The sequence below is a fragment of the Neophocaena asiaeorientalis genome, unplaced genomic scaffold (genome assembly GCF_003031525.2).
Source record: "Neophocaena asiaeorientalis asiaeorientalis breed wild unplaced genomic scaffold, Neophocaena_asiaeorientalis_V1.1 scaffold581, whole genome shotgun sequence".
NCBI lineage: Eukaryota > Metazoa > Chordata > Mammalia > Artiodactyla > Phocoenidae > Neophocaena > Neophocaena asiaeorientalis.
Genome location: NW_020172732.1, coordinates 3,094,546 through 3,112,063, shown reverse-complemented (window position 1 = coordinate 3,112,063; position 17,518 = coordinate 3,094,546). Strand labels below are relative to the sequence as shown.

Here is a 17,518-nt window from a genome sequence, read left to right as displayed (position 1 = left end):
GCCACTGTGCTAAGTGCTTTGCAAACTTTCTTCCAATCCTTACAACAGCTCTATGAAGTTAGTGTTGGTAATACCTCTGTTTTACTGATTAGGGTACTGAGGCGCACGTGAGGTCATTTGCCAAAAGTCATACAGTTGGTAAGTAGCAGATCTGTGATTTGAACTCCGGACTATCTGACTCCCAAATCTAGCACTTCTAACCATGATGCCATGAAGGAAATATATTCTCCTACTGCAGTGTGAAAGAGGGCCACTACAGACAACCACCCGGGCTGTTCTCTGGCTGGCCCTTGGAGGTTTTTTTTTTGTTTTTTGTTTTTGTAGACAAGTCTTTAACAGAACGAAGATCCCTTAATTGGATTTGCCTGTTATCCAATATTGCACACCACCTCCCATGCTGTGCTTCAGTTCCCTACATGAATCAGTTAGAACCTTTCCATTTAGTCTAATGAACCCTAATTCAGACAAAGGTAACTGTCACCTTTTGTTTCATCCTGTGCTTTTATTTTTCAAGTACCAGAGCCGACCTCTGAACTCAATCTGCACTTGCCTATTGATGCATAAATATCTATAATATCACAGTAAATTAAATTCTGTTTTAAAGGGTTTCTATTTAACAATCTGTCAGGACTTTCACAGCATTTGATTTCTGGTCGCCTCTGTCCAGTGACAGGTTTATCTCAATATGGCTTGATTAATGAAATCTTTTATTTGGTGTAAGCAAACCTATTATTACCATAATCTCTTAATGCTTGCTTAGGCAACATTGGGGTCTGGTGGCAGGGACTCTCAAAACTTCTGGCTTCTTTAGCTCCCCCAGAACACTGGGTGAGATTAACGGGTGGGAGACCCATGCCCTCCTAATGGGGATCATGGTAATGTTAGTGTCAGCTGAACGATATAGTACTCTGTCTCAGAGGCTTGGCCAAACTCCCTTTTAACCTCTGGGGTTTAAGAAATGCTTTTGACTTCATGTCAACAGATCCGCCTTTCTCTCCTTTGCTACCTTGTCCTTGCATGCCAGTCATCGGGGGGCGTGGCTAACATCTCCCTCGGGAGCTGAGAAATTGCAACGTGCCTTGTTGTAGCTGAGAAGTGGGATGAAGTCTAAAATAAAAGAATGTATTGAAAAAGAGTGTCTTAATGAAGCCAAGGGGCCAGGCACTAATAGCTCTTAAGAAACAGAAATGACTTTATGATGGATATTCCACAAGCAACCTTTTCAGAAAAGAAGAGTGCAACTGAATTATGTTTTGTTCCTAACAAGTACTTACCTCGGAGAGGAGCTGCCATTACTGCTGGATTATCTTCTTTGTGTCTTACATGCTTCCAAAACACTGGAAAAGAATGTCTTGGATTTCACATAGACTCAACGTTGTCACTCTGTTTTACTTTGCTATTAAATATTTACTAACGTTAAAAGTGAGGCATTGAAAATAAAATCAGAAATTTGTTTGTGCTGCAGAAATTCTTTTCTCTGCAGTTGTCCTATCTAGTATTTTCTGCACTGGTAAAATGATAGGCTTCTGCCATATATTATACTGTTCTTTATTTGTACCCCTGTCCACCTCTAATGCTCAGACATCTCATACTTTTTTTCTTTTTTTTTTCAGTTTGTGGTCATTGTGGTTTTAAGCACAATAAAATCCACCTGGAGAGTTTGCTATGTTTTCTAAACTCCCTGAAGTAGGAAGGAGAACAAGGTAATATTAATAAATATGATTCAGGAGCCTAATAAATAATCAAATAAAGTCAAATAAAAGAAACAAGTGAATCTGTTATTTAAAAAGAGCATTATGATAGTTAACGTTCTTTGTTAAGACTTGAATGTTCAAAGGGAAAATAACCTCTGAAAACAGCAGAAAAAAGTATTTTGTTTATCTAATGACCATACCAGCTTGATTGTTAATTTGATTCCTTGAGTTTGCAATTTGTTATTAAATTTATATGCTTATATAGACTTTAAAATACAAGAGTTTTCTTTCCGGAGTTTTAGCAGTGAAAAGGAAATATTGTAGGAATTATTTCTTTTAAAGGGGTAACATCAGATTTTTATTATCAGTTTAGCTTTAATTGGATTAATTGTAATCATACTGAAAAAATAAGGTATAATTTAACTGTACTTTCAAAATTAGATATATGGTTTAAGAATATCCATTCAATAAAATAAGGAAGTAGAGAACCTAGTTTAATTTAAAGTGATGCTGCAAGTCAGCTAATTTTCAATGACATAACTAATAATAAGGATCTTGTGTTCTGTTTGAAAAATATAGAACATTTTTGTTCATTAAAAGTGTTCTTTTGCAAGAAAATACAGAAATCTCTTAATGAGATACTGAGTGGAGATTATTACAATTCTCCAACATGTTTCTAGTTTTTAGTTTATTTCACATCATGCTTTTTAACCTTCAACAACAAATATTGTTGTACCATGAAGACAGCAAATCCAAACAATTACATATGTAGTCCAAAGGCATACACAAGAAAATCAATATTTGACATCTTTGCAACTCCCTCTTTGCAGTAGTGTTCAATAGCTCTTATTCATTATCCACTTATACCTCTTTCAGATTCGCCTTTGTCACTAGAAACCCATTTTTTTTTTCTCCTTTGACTTCCACATAACTTCTTTGCCCTGTACTTTTACAGATGCCTTCTGGCTATAAATACTAATGAAATCTCTTTGCTTAATTCAATTTTGCTGGTACACTTACAGTTATGACCTAACTTTCCCACGAGAGAGACTGATTGAACATTCCACTACCTTATGGATGGGAGCAAACATTCTTACAGAACTGGACTGACAATTTCCATAATTATAGAATTCACAGCCTAATGACCTTAAAAAACAATAAAAAGATCTCTTAATTCCCTTTCTGTTACTGACATTCAAGATATTTCATTTTTCACGGGACAACAAATTTACTTTTTTATTTTCCAAAGAGCAGTCTATCCTTTCCCCCCAGATTAAATTTTCTGAATATTGAAGTATTCCATTGAATATTTAGCATTTCTTTGTCTTTTAAAAGTTAGAATATTTATGATCCTTAGAATGCATTTGACTGATTTATAGCAATCAATTATAAGAGTACGTTTTCAAATAGCCCTTTTAAAAATGAAGAATAGAATAATTAAAAAGATCACAAGTCCTCCCTTGCATATAATTATTTCATTATTTCATTACAGTGCAGAAATTATTTTTGCTGACTGTGAGCAATTTTAATTGAGCGCGATCTGTGTTAATATACGATAGCAAGCAGTTCTTCCTACGAAATAAGATCACTAATTGCCTAAATTTTTATTCAGTACAGTGAGTCTTATGAGTCACATTGCAATATAAACCTAATCACTAGGTAGAGTGGCTACAATACCTTTTGTGTAGTGTAGATATCCTAAAAGCATAACCTGCCTGCTAATTTATTCCTTCAACAGGTTTATTGCTTTATTAAGCATTTGTTTTATAGAAAATTCTTATTCTATCTAGTTATCACAGAAGAACTATGATAGTGAAACATTAAAATTCAGACTTGAAGTATACTAAAGCCAGCATAAATAAGCAAAACTAAAACATAGCACCTTTGATTCTTCCTAAAAACCAGAATGCTCAGCACCCTAGCATATATTCTGGAAGCTTTTGGCTTACAAATAAAGAATAGAAATCTCGAGTGTTGCAAGGTAGCATGCTACAAAGTGAAGTGAAATTAAGTGTTAATAATAGCCATTTTCTTGCAAAAATTTAACATTCATCATAAACGGTATAGTATCCTTGGCATATCAAAATATTTTATACATATCTAAGATATCTTCTTAATAAATATTTTACGTATATTTGTTGCTGTGGGAGAATGTAAAAATAATAATACAATTCATCAGAACCACTGTCTTAACAACATAAGCTGTTCCGATAAAATCTGAATAAACAGTTTAAAAAGCATGTTTCATGTATAGTTTAGTATTGAATATGCTGTTGCTGATTTAACTTAGACCTTAAGTGAAAGGTACAGTATTTGAGTGTATTCTTAGTTTAAATATAATTTTTGAAAGTGAAAACAAAATACTTGAAAAACTCTATGATATTTATTAGTAATTCATTTATTCATTCAGTAAATATTTATTAATAATTTATAATTAATTTATCAATAATTCTAATTTACAAATACTATTTTCCCACTCCCAAGGCAAGTGCTAACATTTTTGCCTTCTTTGCTTGGATTCCAGTATGTTCATTTGATGCTAAAAGGAGAAGTTGACCAGATTGGTATTTAGTTGACCAATGTAGAAGTTACAGAGTTGTTTACAATCTTTTCCAGATTCCAATATTTAATGTGTCAGTGATGACTAAAACCTTTTGGAAATCTCTAAGAAATCAGTTACTATTATGAATAGGAGAGTTTTTGTACTTGGATCTTTTTTAGCAGAGATCGAGAGAGTTGTGTGTGTTGTGGAGGATAAAATAAACTGTTGGCTGTAGAAGCCTTTCTCACAGTGAAGAAATTTCATTGTAGTGCAGTGTGCAGTCAATGTGATCTAGAAGAATAAGAACTAGAGCACATGGAACTGATATAATATTGTACGATAAATATACTTCAGTTAAAAACAAAAACAAGGGCTTCTCTGGTGGTGCAGTGGTTAAGAATCCACCTGCCAGTGCAGGGACACGGGTTCAAGCCCTGGTCCGGGAAGATCCCACATGCCGCGGAGCAACGAAGCCCGTGAGCCACAACTACTGAAGCCCACATGCCTAGAGCCCATGCACTGCAACGAAGAGTAGCCCTCACTTGCCTCAACTAGAGAAGGACTGTGCACAGCAACAAAGACCCAACACAGTCAGAAATAAAATAAATAAATTTATAAAAAAACAAAACTAGACTGTCCAGAGTCCTGGGTTCTGCTACTGCTGCAACCTAGCTTTAAGACTTTGGGCAAGTCTTGAAACTTCTCTGGACCTTTCCAGATCTGGAAAATGTGGATAATAATCCTTACCTTGCTGCCTCATAGGGATGCTGTCATGATAAATAGTAGCTTCCTTGTTTGTAAAATGTGAGTTGCAAATTAGACAGTTCTTAATATGGGGGTGTTCCAAGAATCCCCTTGGAACTATGCAAATTTGTGTGTATATCTTTCTGGGTATGAGGTCTGTAGTTTTTGTCAGATTCTCAAATGGGCAAGTGACCTGAAGAAGGTTAGGAAACACTAGATTTGAGAATCTCTAACACCCTTTCTACTCTTAAATTCAAATTCCATTCTCCCTCTATGAATAATATATATGAAAGCACTTTGAAAGACTGCTAAACAAATGCAAAGTATCATTCTCCATCTCCCTTTATGGATCTAGTCTATGTAAAAGTCATAGCCATACTTGAAAAGGTGATATTATATTATGTTGCATGGGTTATTGAATAAACATATTGCCTGAGGGAATCCTTCAAATACAAGGTTCAGTATTAGACCCCTAGGAGAATTGGAGTATCATAGACTCAGAGAAAATAGAAGGCAATCTAGGTGAGAGTGCAAAAATATTTTAATATAGGTTCAGTGTAGCTTAGTGAGCAAGCTTTAAAAGAGTAATTAAACTAGGATGAGGCTTTTTGATCTTGTTCTCATCTAGATTATGACACTTATAGCTGCGTCTCAATTTCTTCCTCTCTAAAATGACTTTAGTAATTCATACCTCACAGGATTTGGGGAAGGTTAAGTTAGCTAGTTAGATTAGTTTAGTTAGCATAAGTGAAGTTGTTTTTAGCTAACTGTACAGCAATACGTCAAAGCAATGGTATGAATTCTCCATTCAAAGGAGGAAAATACCATTGTTAAGGATTCCCTGAGAATAAAGACACAGACCTACTAGAGAATGGACTTGAGGATATGGGGAGGGGGAAGGGTAAGCTGTGACAAAGTGAGAGAGTGGCATGGACATATATATACTACCAAATGTAAAATAGATAGCTAGTGGGAAGCAGCCACATAGCACAGGGAGATCAGCTCAGTGCTTTGTGACCACCTAGAGGGGTGGGATAGGTAGGGGGGGAGGGAGGGAGATGCAAGAGGGAAGAGATATGGGAACATATGTATATGTATAACTGATTCACTTTGTTATAAAGCAGAAATGAACACACCATTGTAAAACAATTATACTCCAATAAAGATGTTAAAAAAAAGGATTCCCTGATTATTTTTTTTTATTGTTTTATGACTTTATTTTGTCTTGTTACATGTTTAATGACAGGTGTGAAATCAAAAGTAAAATGTAACAATTAAGATACCTTGTAACTTATTCTTCTGGGTTTTTCCAGCCTCTTTTTTTTTTTTATTTTTATTTTTATTTTATTTATTTTATTTTTGGCTGCATTGGGTCTTCGTTGCTGCAAGTGGGCTTTACTCTGGTTGCGGCGAGCGGGGGCTACTCTTTGTTGTGGTGTGCAGGCTTCTCATTGTGGTGGTTTCTCTTGTTGGGAGCACGGGCTCTAGGCGCGTGGGCTTCAGTAGTTGTGGCACATGGGCTCAGTAGTTGTGGCTCACGGGCTGTAGAGCTCAGGCTCAGTAGTTGTGGCGCACAGGCTTAGTTGCTCCGCGGCATGTGGGATCTTCCCGGACCAGGGCTCGAACCTGTGTCCCCTGCATTGGCAGGCGAATTCCTAACCACTGTGCCACCAGAGAAGCCCATCCAGCCTCTTTTTGATACTTTAAAAAGGAGCGATCATTTGTCTTTTTAAAGTTCCATCTAAAATTATGTTAATTTCATGACTTATCAGTAATTTTTAGTTTTCCACATATAATTAGCAAAAACATAGCTATACAAAACATTAAGAATATCTTTAAAGAATTGCTTTAAAACAAAATACCATTGTGCTATAGTTAAAAGACTGTGCAAATAGTTTTTTTTTTAAACATCTTTATTGGAGTATAATTGCTTTACAATGGTGTGTTAGTTTCTGCTTTATAGCAAAGTGAATCAGCTATACATATACATATATCCCCATATCTCCTCCCTCTTGTGTCTCCCTCCCACCCTCCCTATCCCACCCCTCTAGGTGGTCACAAAGCACCGAGCTGATCTCCCTGTGCTATGCAGCTGCTTCCCACTAGCTATCTATTTTTCATTTTGTAGTGTATATATGTCCATGCCACTCTCTCACTTCATCCCAGCTTACCCTTCCCCCTCCCCGTGACCTCAAGTCCATTCTCTACGTCTGTGTCTTTACTCCTGTCCTGCCCCTAGGTTCTTCAGAACCATTTGCAAATAGTTTTTTAAAGAGTACTTAGGAAAAAATTAGGGAAAGGGAACTTTTTTTTTCTTTCTTATCTCTAAAATGAGGGGAGTTGAAATTGTCTTATTTCTTTTGTTTGTTTGTTTTTTGTATTTTTTTTGTTTGTTTTAAATTGGGATATAGATGATTTACAATGTTGTGCTAGTTTCAGGTGTACAGAAAAGTGAATCAGTTATATATATACATATATCCACTTTGTTTTTTAGAGTCTTTTCCCCATAGGTCATTACAGAGTATTGAGTAGAGTTCCTTGTGCTATACAGTATCCTTATTAGTTGTCTATCTTATATATAGTATAGTAGTTTGTATATAAAGATTTCCTGATTATGAAGGGGAGACAGGTTGGGGAGGGCACACTGAATTAGAGTACCCTTAAGCACAGTGAAAGAAATTTAGTGCATATGAAGAATGTTTTTCATATGAGAAATAGTTGACATGGGTCTCAGTTTACCTCTTCCTTTCTAGATTTGCATCAGAATGGAGTGAAAAGAGCATTTGGTTCTAGATTTTGTTTGCTTTCTTACTAAGAGTGAGTGTGAGTTCCTAGATAGAAGGCAGAGATGGGATCTTATGCATTTTTATATTCACAGCCCAATGCAGGTACTCAATAAAGTCTATTCACTGAATGCCCTTGGTCTGGTTACTTTCCCTAAGCGATTGTTTCCTCTATTTGTAATAACAATACTACTACTAATAAAAACTGACTACCATTTATTGAGTACTCTGAACAAAGTACTTTACATATTACTTTGTTCTAGCCTCACAAAAATCCTGTGAAATATCTCCATTTTATCTTTTTTTTTTTCCATGTGGGATCTTCCCGGAACAGGGCACGAACCCGCGTCCCCTGCATCGCCAGGCGGACTCTCAACCACTGCGCCACCAGGGAAGCCCGAAACATCTCCATTTGAAAGGTGAGGATTCTGAAGTTCACAGAAGTGACTTCCTTAAGACCATAACCAACCACCTTACCAATTTATTGGAAAGATAAAATTAAGATTATGTAATGTACTTGATTGTGCTCTGAACATCATTTAGGCTTCATAGATGTCATGCTCCTGCTGCTCTTTTACTTTTTGTTGCATCAGCTGCTCTAGTTTCAAAGCTTTTTGCCTTATTAACAGCTTCCTCACGGAACCAAAAGGGCTCTTTGATAGAAGACTTAAGGTACATTGCATCCCTGAAATGCAGATTTGGTGATGACAGGAAATGTTGTTGCTAGGTCCTATTTGATTGGGCTAGATGCACCTATTTTGATACCAAGTAACTGCTGCTGAGAGCTGAGAGAGAGAGGGAATGAAGAGTTTAAGGTAAGGAACACCAAAGTAGTTCAGGCGTAAAGCTAAGATTCAAGGTTGGACTATCATCAGCCTTAACTGATGAGTGCAAAACCAGTAATGTCTGTGGGACCAGAACGTGAGTGTGCTCAGAATCTCTGGTTTCTGTGGAGCTGCGATTCATATTTACTATAACATACAAAGTTGAAATACTTTAAAACTTCATAACATAACAAAGACAGATTTATATAGAATAGTAGCATTTCCCACCTGTCACTGGAGGAGTGGTAAAGTCAAGTTAAAAGAAAACTGCTGATTATCATGGAGAGTTATGTTTTATTTCTGACAACTATATTTCTCCTGATTTTGAAAATATCCTTTTATGGACCAATTTAATTTTGTGCAATTTTTTTCTGCTTAAAAAATTTACTAGGCGACCCGGAAGAGGAATTTGATCATTTATCGCACATCTACACATTCACTAATAATGACGAAAGATTTGTTGGTTGTCTCGTTTATCTGAGAGAGAGATGAAGCACGCCATAAGAGAGGGTGGGGACTCTGGGCTCAGTGCCCAGAATTTTTCTTTCCTATTTGGATCACTGTGTTTGCTGGAATATTTAATTAATCCCACTCTTGGAGTAATGCTTATTGCTGAGGGCCATTGCTGAACTGAAATATTAAACCATATGCAATATATCTTCAATAAAATTTAGATTTAAAAGTCCCTAAATGATGTATGTATTTGACAGTCCTTAATGAAAACTGACTAAAGGAATTTCAGAGAATGAATAGGCTTAATAGTAACAATTCTTTTCATTCATGTGGAAGTTCAAAATTATAAAATTAAACAAAAGGAATTAACACAACATTTGGGGTAGGAGTGTACCAATTCTTGGATATATAATTTGTTTTATTGTTGTTGTTAAATATTTGGCTTTTCTACTATATCGCTAGTGAAGACCTTTCCTGAAGCTCTTTAAGACCAGTTCTTTTTGGAATACAGTTTAGCCATGGTTAGACCATCAGGGGACTCTCTGATAATTCTCTTTTGAGTAATTCAATACATACCATGATTTTCTCTTATTATTGAACCGATGCCTCAGCAAAGGGTTGGAAGAATTCTGCTGTTTGTAGCGAAAATCTTGTGCCAAGAGCATTAACCTTGAAGTTCTACACACTTTGCAGGTCAGGCAATTACCACAGTTATCCTATTTACCTATTTAAGGATGTGGCAAGGCGAGCTCCCCAAAAATGGACTGATAAATGTGGGTGGAGGGAAAAAAATCAATTTCTTTTGTGAAAGGATAGATCCAGAATTGTAATGATGGAAAGAATTCTAAGATTCAGTTAAAATGTCTCTTGAACAGGTCGGAAGAGAAAAATAGTCTGACATATTGGAGCGTGCCTGTGCAGTCAAGGGGATAGAAAATTTGAAATGAGACAGTACTTAAGAATTTGATCAAATCCAGTGGTTTTCAAATTTTGTAAAGCCTTGAGTTCTTTTGTTCAGACCAAATCTCATATACTTAATATGTAAAGCAGGTTTAAGGGGAGCTACTCTCCTTGAAGCCAAAGAGGTTCCACCTGTTCATATGCTTCCCCTTTTTCCTTCCTTCTGAGCACAGTTTTAAAATCATCTAATCCAACTCTTCCATTTGAAAAATGTGAACATTCATTTCCAAGAGGAGTGGATCGACTTACCCAAGGTTATATAACTGAAAAGTTTCAGGGCTGAGTCCCAGACTGTGCTTTGCTTATTACAGACTTTCGCAGACACTCTTTCTGCTTCTTGCTTGGAACTCTGGGAAGAGAGCCACACTCTCTACTAGGATACTAGTCATGTGGTCAGGAGTTTTGAAGACAGGTGGGGAATATGGATCACAAATACTATTCTCCCAGTCCTAGAGCTCAACCATTCATAGGACAGGTATTTATCGATTGTCTATTATGTGCAAGTCATGGCTTGAGGCTACAAAGGAAGTGCAGAATTCCAGAATAGAGGAAGAAACCGTATCTTTACTATTCTTTGCCTTCTATTTTCTCCTTAAAAATATGAACAAAGTGATAATTTAGAGAATACATATTGTACGTTCACCATAGTATTTTCGGGTGTAGACTCTGAAGTCAGACTGCCTAGTTTTGAAGTCTGGCCCTGACACTTGCCTTGGGTAAATTAATTAATTTCTCAGCACCTCAGTTTTCTCATCTATAAAGTAGGGATAATAAATTACTTGCGGGCTTCCCTGGTGGCGCAGTGGTTGAGAGTCCGCCTGCCGATGCAGGGGACATGGGTTCGTGCCCCGGTCCAGGAAGATCCCACATGCCATGGCAGTGGCTGGGCCCATGAGCCATGGCCGCTGAGCCTGCGCGTCCGGAGCCTGTGCTCCACAATGGGAGAGGCCACAGCAGTGAGAGGCCCACGTATCGCAAAAAAAAAAAAATAATAAATTACTTGCATCATGGAATTGTCGTGAGGATGAAATATGTATTTATATATAACTTAGAATAGTACCTAGCACATAATAAATACCAGGCAAGTCTTAGCTATGATTGTGATTATGATTATTGTCATATGTTATGTCACTCACAGTGTTGATTCAAAATCATTGTTTTGGTTTTGTACTTCTTGTGTATATTTTAAAACAAATCATTTGGAAATTATATTATTAATACCTAAGTTACCAAAGCATTGTCAATTCAATTTATTCATTTCTTATTTTATAAAATGATATGGTTAACTTCTATATATTTGTATTATATAAGTTTGGGCTGCAATAACAAAGCATTATAGACTGAGTGGCTTATAAACAACAGAAATTTCTCAGTTCTGGAGGCTAGAAGTCTAAGATCAGAGTGCCAGCATGGTCAGAATCTGGTAAGAGTCCTCTTCTGGGTTGCAGGCTGCTACTTCTCACTGTATCCTTCACGTGGAGTAAAGAGCAGAGAGCAGGAGCAAGCTCTCATGTCTTTTCTTATAAGGGCACTAATCCTATTCATGAGGGCTCCACACTCATGACCTGTTACCTCCCAAAGGCCCCACCTCCCAACACCACCATCACATTGGGCAGTAGGATTTCAACATATGAATTTTGGGGGAACACAAACATTCAGTCCATAACAATACTCTACGTTTAGTGATAGTTCTTACAGTATATATAATATATACAGTATGATATATTTCACTTACTCATGACTCCTAAGTTGCTTTATACATCTTAAATGGGAATCTTGATAAATAGAAATATATGGCACTAGCCAGCGATAACCTTATACCATTACTTATTTTTTTTTCAATACATGTGCTATCTCTTCAAACAAAAAGTAAGACTATGGGCACAGACAATGACATATGTATCTCTTCATGTTTCTAGAGTTTAACCTTGTACCTTGCACATAGAAGGCCATCCAAAGCTGTTTGCTGTGTCATGAATTCTACTGTTAATGGCAACATCTCTTCTCAATTTCAGTTTTGCTTTTCTAATTTTAAACTGTCAGCCTAATTATAATATCTTCTGTACTAATTTTTCTTTGTTCCACTGGTCCTAAGGTTCATAAATTTGTTGAACCATGAATAAAAGCAAAAAGCTAGCACATGTAGGTAAGAGCCATATGCATTGCTTTAATGAATTGTCATCGCGACATACGGAGGAGGAGTGCCTGATTAATTATTGGGTTTGATGGAGTTGCTTCCTGCCTGAAGGAGTCAGTCCAGGGGCCAATTTATAGTGGCAAAATCCTGTGATGGGCTGGTCTGACCGATAAACAAAGTAAATAAACGAACCTAGTTGATTCAGTAGCCCAGATGATTTGCTAGATTAGCATGAAAATATTACACTGCTTCTTAAGATTTGTATACTTTTTGGAAGTATGTAGAATCTCGTGGTGAAATCCCATTTACACGTTTTTAGTAATTTAATAAATTTCTTCAGCACATATAAAGCAAACATTTTTGCTCCTTTAGAGCCAGTGGTGCAAACTGTGAGTCATGTTAATAGACAGTCAAATGAACAGGTGATTTTTAGACTTTTTAAAGTAATAAAAATCGTGTGTATTTAGGTAAACAAATTAAAATCCCACGGGATATAAAGTGAAACTAAATGTCTTCTTCCTGCCACTCCTAACTCCCTAGTACTTATTCCTGAGCAATAAACAGTATTATTCATTTTTTGGACATTATTCCAGATTTTTTTTAATGTATCTACATAAGCAGGACCAAATTTACCTATCTTCTTGCAATTTGCTTTGTTCCCTTTACAGCATATCGTAGACTTATATCCATATCAGAACATGTAGATCTACCTTATTAAAACATAATTGTGCAGTGTTTTCCCTATGAATGTAATAATTAAACAACTTTCATATTAATGGACAGTGTTTTGCTATTACAACTGATGCTTCAGTGATCATCCTCTAAATATCATCCTTGCACACTGGTGTGATTTATGTATAGGATACATTTCTCGTAGTAGAATTGGGCAAAAGGAACGTGTATTTGCCAAATTGCCCACTCAAAATAATATATGAAAATATCTGTTTTGGTGTTCTGTTCTTATTAGTTTGTTACAAAGATTTTATTTTATCTTCTAATAGGTATTTGTTTTTTCTGCTCCTCCTTATTTCGGAGCTCTACCCAAATGTCCTTTAGAGAACCATTTCTTTCCCATGTAGTTGGTGGGGCTCCGCCTGGAATAGATCATGTGACTCAGTCCTGGCCAGAGTATTAAGTCCTCCTAATAACATTGTTTATTTTAATGCCTTTATTTTCCCTCAGTTTTATGAGAAGTTGTATACACTTAAACTGTACAAAATAATGATTTGATAGACATATACATTATGAAATGACTACCACAATGAAATTAATCCACACATCCATCACCTCACATAGTTGCCATTCCTAATAACGTTGTTTCGGGGCTGGGCCCATGACCTAAGTTGTTCCAAAGCCCCAAGCTCAGATGGGAGCCACCAGGAAGAACTGACTGTTTTGCTAGACCGAAACCTGGGAGAATGTGGGCATGAAGTTGCTGACTGGCACATTGCCTCCTTGTGGCGTACAGTATGGAGGGAAGTAAGGCTAAGAGCTGGAGGCAGATGGTGGGTGCCTCTGGATCAGGTTTAGATGAAAGCCAGGAAAATCTCCCTCTGGATTTTTCAGTGGTGTGAGCCAATTTCACTTTTTGCTCAATCTGGTGTGAGTTTTTGGTCATTTACAACCTAAAGAGTCCTACTGAATGTTTATACCTGTTTCTCCTAGCCCTAATACAGTGAAAATTTTAAGTAATATTAATAATTCCTTTTTATTTTATTATTATTATTTTTTTTTTTTTGCGGTACGCGGGCCTCTCACTGCTGTGGCCTCTCCCGTTGCGGAGCACAGGTTCCGGACGCGCAGGCTCAGCGGCCATGGCTCACGGGCCCAGCCACTCCACGGCATGTGGGATCTTCCCGGACCGGGGCATGAACCCGTGTCCCCTGCATCGGCAGGCAGACTCTCAACCACTGCGCCACCAGGGAAGCCCTAGGCTTCTTAGCTTTAACTTGAGTACCAACTTTCAGAAGTGACGTGTTCCAGTCCTGCTCCTGCTGCTGTTCCCTGGCTTCCCAGAGCATCCCAGTACAGGGAGTAAAAGTGTAGTCTCTAGAGTCCGGCTCCTGGCTTCAAATCATAGCTCTAACACTTACTGGCTCTATGACCTTGGCCAAAGTACTTCATTTCTCCGGATCTCAGTTTCCTTCTCTTGAAAAAAGGGTACTATTAAAAATGATCTCATGGTTCTTGTTAGTGTTAAGGGGGTTTTGCATGTAATCTTTTCACAATTTCATCACAACTTCCAACTCTAGTTCAGGTCCTGGCACATTGCAGTTTCTTAAAACTGTTGACTCTTTTTTGCAAAGCACTTCACATTAGCAAATTGAATAATCTACATCGGCAGATACAAAAACAATAATGAGGTCCAAAGAGATTGAAATAACTTGCTTAAAATTACGCAGATAGTAAGCAACAAAGCCAGGATTCAAAGTCAGATTTTTTTGGCTACAGGTTTCTGTGCTTCTCACTATTCTCAGCAGTGTTAATCCATATTTTATTCACTGGGGGCCTCTGATCCTCTCCTGATGCTTGTGGAGCCTTCCATCCTCTAACTTGAAATCTGGTTGGTTCGTTATTTCTTACACATGGCTTAATGGGTTTCTTCTTCCAAACCCATCCCCTTCTGCTAGGTAATCAAGTAAGAAGTTCCTGCCCCCTCCCCAGGAAGGTCTGGGCCCGATATTAAATCCAGAATTTACTCTGATTTCAGAGTCTTTGTTTTTCAAGGCAGAATGGTTAGTTGAAAGAGTATTGACTTCGGAGCTAAATGGGTTCCAGTGTTGACTCTTTCCTTTAGTACTTGTATGGTTTTGGCCAATGCAATTAATTTCCCTGAGACTTAGTTTCTTTATTTGTCAAACGGGGATGGTAATATTAATAATACGTGCCTTACAGGATAATTGTGACACTGGAGATCATATATGATAAGTACTTGGGTATAGTAGACATTCAATAAGTCATTGTTATTGTTTGCTGAAGTAGTTACTTCAACTTGTGAGAGACCAAGCTGTTACAGGCCCCAAAGATATGATATTACTATGGGGGTTAATCTTTGAGTATACTGTCTTTCAGTTGTATTTGGGAGGGATGGGGGAAGAGACTAGCCTGGTGAGAAGGACACACTTTTTTTAATTAATTTTTTTTCATTGCATTATAGTTGATTTACAATGTTGTGTTAGTTTCTGCTGTACAGCAAAGTGAGTCAGTTCTACATACGCATATATCCACTCCTTTTTAGATTCTCTTCCCACATAGGTCATTACAGAGTACTGAATCGAGTTCCCTGTGCTATTCAGTAGGATCTTGTTAGTTATCTATTCTATATATAGTAGAAGACACATATTTGGCCTGGATTTGGACCTGGCCTGTGGCAATTACCAGTTGTACAAACAGGCACGTTGTTTAATCATTGAGCTTCAAGCTCTTCCCTTGAGAAAACAGGAGTAATCATACCAATCTTATAGAGGCTTTTGAGGCTTAACTGAAATAGTATATGTAAGGCATGGCAGTGATTTTAAAACTATTTGTTCTCCATAAGACATTGTTATAGAATGTCCCAATGTTTGTTATGTGTCATTGTATTCCTATCTGTGCTCTTAGCACTCAGCATTGCCATCACATAGTAGGAACTAAAAAAATGTTTGTTGGACTCAATGGGCCCTTAAGTTGAATAGTACAAACACTTTATACCCAGAATTGTTTTTTGTTTTGTTTTTTTAAAGAAATGGATGTTTATTTTCTATCTACCTTATTTCTGTTTTCTGCTTAAAAGCTTGGGGAAGAACAGCTTAAGACCACTCAGTGGTTGTTCCTACCCTTTCAGTGGCCTGAGCAGTGGGAGCTGCAGACCAGTCCTCAGTGGCGGGCTGAGGGCTCCCGTCTTGTGCAGGAACTTCTGGGCAGGCACAGAGGCACCTGCGCCTTCAGACCCATCTGCGACCGCGGGTAGAATACAGTGAACTTGGGAGCTGCAGCAGTCCATTCACCCTGATGTTCCTCCTTGGCCATGGCCTTCTCAGCATGGCCTGCTCTTCCTTTTCAGTCTCTCCAGCACCTCTGTAGAAGCAGAGATCAGGCGTGACTTCCCGCGGTGTGCACACGGGATGGTACCATGCATGTGCAGAACTCCCTGGGCCAGGATCCACCACCTCAGACCCACTGAGTGAACTCCCTTGTTGCTGCAAGGATGGCAGTGTCCATAGGGCGCAGAGGAGAGTCTGTGTTACAGGGAGCAGTGGTAGGTGGGTTCACGTACAACACCTCTGTGAGAGGCTGGTTGTCAGCCCTGGGATCAGTAACCCCCAGAAGACGCGGCCCCTGGAAGGCTGCCTGGATCTGGTTAGTGAAGATTCCAGGAGTGAAGCGGACAGCAATAGGAGTGGCTCCAGTGACAGCAGCAAACTTCAGCACAGCCCTCTGGCCAGTGTTCCTGGAAGATATGACACTGATCAGTCAGTTTTTAAATGGTGACAATGGCACAAGCCATCTGCAGAAGCTTCTCCCAGGTCCCCTTCAGCTCTATAATGTAGATGCCATCACTTTTCCTTTAGGAGATGTATTGTTCCATTTGGAAGTCAAGGTTGGTGCCACCTAAGTGGATTCCTGCTGCTTGGAATTTAAGGACATCCTCTTCCTTCATTTGTGGGACATCAAAGGCTCTAGTTATTGTGAAACGTTCCCTTTAAGTTATTATGGAAACCCAGGACAACACCATCTAGACCCCTCTGTGGGTAGTGCAGAGTGGTACACCCAAAGTTTGACTGTTAGTATGCTCACCGTTCGGTGTCTGGAAGCCCTACAAAATAAAATGTTAAGGGAGTTTTATGCTGAGTAAAACCCCCAGGCTTAGGAACCAGCGTGCTTAAGACCTCAGATTTCTTTCTGGCTCTCAGTATGAGGGTCATGATTATTTCCCTTGCGTCATCCTCCACATGTGGCTTTTCATCTTACATTCTGGCTTTGCTCCAGGAGACGACACACTGCCTTATGCCAGGGACCTGGTGAAAGGTCACACTGGGAATGGCCAGGCTGGGAGGAGCTCACCTAACGGTGTGGGTCCCTGACTGCATTCTTTAGTGCCCCACCTCGGTGGGGTAAAAGCAAGAGTGAAAAATTCCAAAGGGGCCTAAAATTTAGAGTTTGGCCTGATAGTATAACTAGAAGGTTTTTTGCTCTGAATTGCTGTAACCAGGAGAGAGTGAGTTTCTGTCATTTCCCTACCAAATGAAAAATGGAATTTATGATGAATGGTTGTTAAATACAGTGATCTGAACTTATTCTTTCCAGCCTAGTGAGACCCATTCCAACCTTTTACAGACAGTTTCTTTAAAGATAGCACGAGAAACCTCAGTGTCCTCTGAAGGTTTTTGTAAATGGATGCC

At 38.3% G+C, this 17,518-nt stretch overlaps 1 pseudogene; it reads right to left on the bottom strand.

Moving 5' to 3' along the window:
- Positions 1-15,925: 15,925 nt before the first annotated feature.
- LOC112396627 (40S ribosomal protein SA pseudogene) lies at positions 15,926-17,041 on the bottom strand (annotated as a pseudogene).
- Between the last annotated feature and the right edge of the window lie 477 nt (positions 17,042-17,518).